Consider the following 5,000-nt stretch of genomic DNA (forward strand, 5'->3'; position numbering starts at 1 on the left):
TACATACATATATGTATATATATATATATATATATATATATATATATATATATATATATATATATATATATATATATATATATATATATATTGTTATGTATGGGGGGGGTAAAGCAATATCTAGAGCTAGGTAGATTTGTATAGGTAGGTATTCGACTGTCACGATAGGGAATCTACATGTAATAAGTTCTTCATGTTTAGGCGTTTGTCGGGATAAGATATATGATTGTGGATCTACCAGGAGATTCGAGTGTTAAGTAGTTAGGGATTAAAGATAACGCCCCTGTGAGTCTCACCTAGTAGTCAAACCTTTGTCCAATTTGGCACTGCACACCACATAAACATTAGTTAGGACCTTTAGTACAACACTAAATGACGCCCTCCCCCCGACATGCCTTAGGAAGAAATCAGGCTGGAACACCGCCACAATTGGCCGCCACCATTTACACCTCCGAAAGGCCTACCAACCTCGCATAGCACGTGCTATGACCGGTGACCACGGAGTGGGGAGAGTTGGAGCGCCGCAGTGGGCGTGCCCCTGGACGAGCCGGCGAGTCGTGGGAGGCTCTGATTGGCAGAGCAGTGCGCCAATGTGACGTCATCGGCCGGAGAGATTATCGAGGGTCAGACGCCATTTTCGAGAGTCGAGTTGAGTGCAGTTCGAAGGAGTTCACGGCTTGAGAAAGTCCCGGTGCGATCCTGAGTTGGCTTGTGAGCAGAGTCCTGGCCCGGGTTGAGTTGGCTGTCGTGTGGAAGATCGCCGTCGAGGTGGTTGGAGCTCGCTCCTTTTTGCTGGGTGGATTCGCGCTAGCCTGGAGCGGGACCTCCTGGAGCCTGGAGCGGGAGCGGGACCAACGCGGCGAGGGCGTTGGCTCGGGCCTAGCGGGGCGTGCGAGGCGGACGGAGGATTTGTCCAGGCCGGGAAGAAGACGACAGGGATGAGATAAGGCCGTATCCGCGAATACACTTTACATAAAAGACGTGTTATTTTCATATTCATCTCCCCCGTTTGTATTTGAGGTCTGGAGTGCGGGATCCCGATTTAGCTACCTTATTTTATTACCGGCGCGTGCTTTTTCACTCTTTGCTTTTCATTAATAAATCGTTGTATTATTTTTGTACATATATCTGAACGCAGTTTTCCAGGTGTTTGATTTTAATAGGTAAGGCTGCAGGGCTCTCGCTGTGTCCCGCCATTCCGCGCGTTTAAGTGCTCGACTTGGAATCCGCTATTGAGTTTTCGCCTCGGGAGTTTAAAGCCTCGTAATCGGCCTCCGCAACTCTGATGTTAATCATAGTTGCGTGACTAATATATATATATTGTTACGGACGCGGTTAAGATGTTATTTTGACCGAGCGGTGGTATTACCGCGACCGAACAGTTATTCCCCGACTAATACCCGATTTGCCCCAAACTTTGGCCGGATCGCGCCACCGCTATTCAATCGGGAAAACTCTAAAGCGACCGAATGCAAAGAGGAAAAGGAATAAGACGAGAAAAGGGTAATTGGATTTATTATTTACACATATAATCAAGAAGAAAGCAGTCACGTTTATTTACAGACGAGATTAGATACACAGTGCAACGCTAGCTTACCTACAGTCTTAATTAACCCAGGGACAGAACAAACAAGGACACACTCACGCGGGGAATGATGATAGGACTGGCGGGAGATGGATGGATGGCTTGCGGGATAGGGAGGTCCAACTGGTCCTGCAACCGATCGACTCGTTGGGCAGCCGCCGCCCCTTCGCGGCCCTGCTCCAAACTGCCGTCCAGGCCTCACGCTGCTGTGGCTGCAGTTTCGGTGGCTCCAGCTGCAGTAAATGCAGTTTCAATGGCTCCAGCTGCAGTAAATGCAGTTTCAGTGGCTCGAGCTGCAGTTCAACCCTGGACCTCTTTCGGACTCAACTCTTGGACTCCCTCTCGTCTCTCGGTGAAAGCTCATCTCCCGTCTGCCGCTCGGGAAACGCCCTGCCTGCGGGTTATATAGGCCCCGCCCCTCAACCTTCGCGAACCTCCTCGATGTTTCTCTCCACACCCTCTCCAAGTCCAACCCCTTGTTCGTGGTTGGTTGAGTGGGGCTGACTCACTCCTCCCCTCTATGACGAGGTGGGGACCCGCCTTTCTTCCCCAACCCTACCTCGTGGTCAATGGCGGATGAAGAGAAAACCGCCCAAAATGCAGTTGGCAATGCGAATGGCAATTGACGAAAAGGGGGAATGGAAGTTTTGGGAGTGGGAATGAAGGGAATCTATCTCTTTCACTGGTGCAATGGAGTATTTCAATTAATGGGAGACACAGCCTTACCCTAAAACACATAATAAGATATAACTATTGAACAGGGGTATTCTATGATTGGCTGTGGTGTGGATGCTTTATGGACTAATTATGGGACGCCCTTTGACCTTTACACAGCTCCGGAGGCAGGAGGCGCAGAATAACAATAATAATAATAATAATAAAGCACACAATCAAAAAAAATACAGTCCTCATATCCGCAACACTGCACCCTCCTCCTCTTAGGCACGTCCCGGGCCTACAACTTTTATTTAGTGTGACACGTAGGTGTAGTTCCCTCTACTTTTAACCTGACCCTGAGTGCGACAGTTTTAAAACATAAATAAATGTGTCCCGCTGCTCCATTGCACCCTGCCTAACAGACTTACGCCCACAGTTAACCGAATTGCGGAATGGTCTTCAAACTATACATTGACGGTGGGGAGCATTATTTACAATGACTCTGCTTTTATTTACAAAACTAACCCAGGACCTGTAATTGTTCTTTCTGGGGGGACAGAGTCTGCTCTGCATCAATGCACCATGAAAGCACCTAAAACGCACCAACACACCCTCAGGCACCAATCGGTGCAGTCACCACAGTTCATCAGTGTTCAATGCATGTTCAATAATAAAAATAAATCAACAACCCCTAACCCTGCAGGTGGTCTCTTGCTCTTCGGCTCCCTCTGCTGGCTATTATTATCTCTTCCAGTTGTTGTCATTTTCTTTGCTTTTCTTACTGGTGGCCTATTTGAACTGAAAAATGCACCCAATGTGTCCTTTTTATTTTATTTTATTTATGGCCCACAGGGCCGACTAGTGTGGTTCACCTGTGGGGCATCGGTGCCCTGTGGCCAAGGTCCGCCAGCAAGATTTTGGGCCCTCATGGCCGGTTCCAGCAGAGGGGCCATGCCCCAACCCATGGGGTCCATACGTGGTGCTCGGCCACAGGCATGTGGTCCATCATGTGGTGCATCGATGCAGACAGCTGGTTCTGGGAATTTCAGGCGCACAATGGCCGACCCACGCACGCTCCCCTCGGCGCCCAACGGCGCACAGGTCATGTGGGAGACAAAGGAGACAAATGAGCGAGGGGTAAGGTCACAAGGGTACACATCAATAAGGCAATGCAAGGCAAAATGCGTACGGAGGGCGAAGTGAGAAAGCTCGTCCCTACCGTACGTCACCCCCCTGTCACCTACACTACCCTTGCCCTTACCCCATATTTACAAAATCTACACATTTACAAATTCGTCACTACTGTCACGTCTTCCCATATTTCCCTTATACCAAATTCGTCTCCACAATCCCTCTATCCAAAATTTGCCATCACCCAATTCGTCATCAATCCTCATAAGGAGGAAGAGATGGAACAACAAAGCACAATGTCACACCCACGTCATGAGGCGTCTCACAATCCAAAACATTTGCATCATAAATAATTAAACATGGCATGGTGTGGAGTACCTGTCACCTCAGGTGAGTGGATGCAGATGGTGCGAGGAGATCCTTCATCCTAACTATCCTCTAAATGACTTTAACACACCTTACACTACCCGGGGTCTTTCCCTGCCAATCCATTGGCCACTTACACTATGGGTTCTAAAAACCAATTCCCATTGACCAAACTGTGGTGCTTCTCAATTTGGGGTCTCACTCCCCCGATTCATCTCCCGGTGCCCTTGCACAATTTCCGGGCTGTGACGTGTAGCTCTCCCAGCAGGTCTACCCACCTGCACACCTCCACCACTGTAGTTGCCACCCGAGCTGACCTGCTCCTTACCTAACCTATCTAACTGGGGAAGGCCCCTCCTGGCTCTGTCACCCCCTGGTGCCCTCTGGCACTGGGCTACCCGGGTCCGTCCTCCGGATCCTCGGGCCCCATCCACAACTACCGGCTCCCAGAGCCCACCTGCGGCCTCACCTGGCCGACATCCTCACAGTGGTGGAGTGCCCAAACCAACTACACACACTAACAGGCTACACGCCCAGCCATTTCCACAACACTAATGCACCCATCCAAATACCATTCTTTCACTTCGCACCACAGATGCCAATATCCAACCACAATTTACCTGTACCCTCTACCTAACACTTGCACTACCCGCCCCGGGTATCCGTGATGGGGGTCCACTCTTCCCCCATTCACACCTTCGCACCATCCACTCCACTCCACAATTTCCATCATACTCACTCCATGACCACCCATTCCAATACTCCATATATTCCACACTCCATGTATTCCACACACCTGTTGGTTCACACCTGTGCACTCACACCTGGTGCCACCTGCACCCTCCTTCCTTCCTGGACCAGTTGGTCAACACAACACACATCACCATTACCATCACTCAAACACTACTCCATACACCTGTTCAGTTGCACACCTGTGCAATCACACCTGTTCAATCACACCTGTTCAATCCTCACACACTGCTCAATACCCTTGAATACACCTCCAACACTCACACCGCATCATCTGAACTACCTGTTGCCCTGCTAACTTAGTGCTCCCCGTCTTCCCTTTAAACTAAGCACATACCACGTCATTATCATCCACACTAATCTACCTGCGTCCCCACTACAGGTATCCTTGTCACTAACTAACCTTAACGTTACCTAATGTCATCTTCGCTAGATCCCTACACACGATATATCCTAACCCACCCGGGCTAGTTTTCACTGCCATACACCCCATAAGCTAGTGCTCCTTTGC

The 5,000-nt window shown here is 49.5% G+C and overlaps 1 protein-coding gene across 5 annotated transcripts in view; it reads left to right on the top strand.

Annotated features, from left to right (window-relative positions):
* LMAN1 (lectin, mannose binding 1) overlaps positions 1-5,000 on the top strand; it is a 66,692-nt gene that overhangs the window by 52,937 nt on the left and 8,755 nt on the right. The window lies entirely within an intron of this gene.

The sequence above is a fragment of the Myxine glutinosa genome, chromosome 2 (assembly GCF_964187855.1).
Source record: "Myxine glutinosa chromosome 2, kmMyxGlut1.1, whole genome shotgun sequence".
In the NCBI taxonomy this organism is placed as follows: domain Eukaryota; kingdom Metazoa; phylum Chordata; class Myxini; order Myxiniformes; family Myxinidae; genus Myxine; species Myxine glutinosa.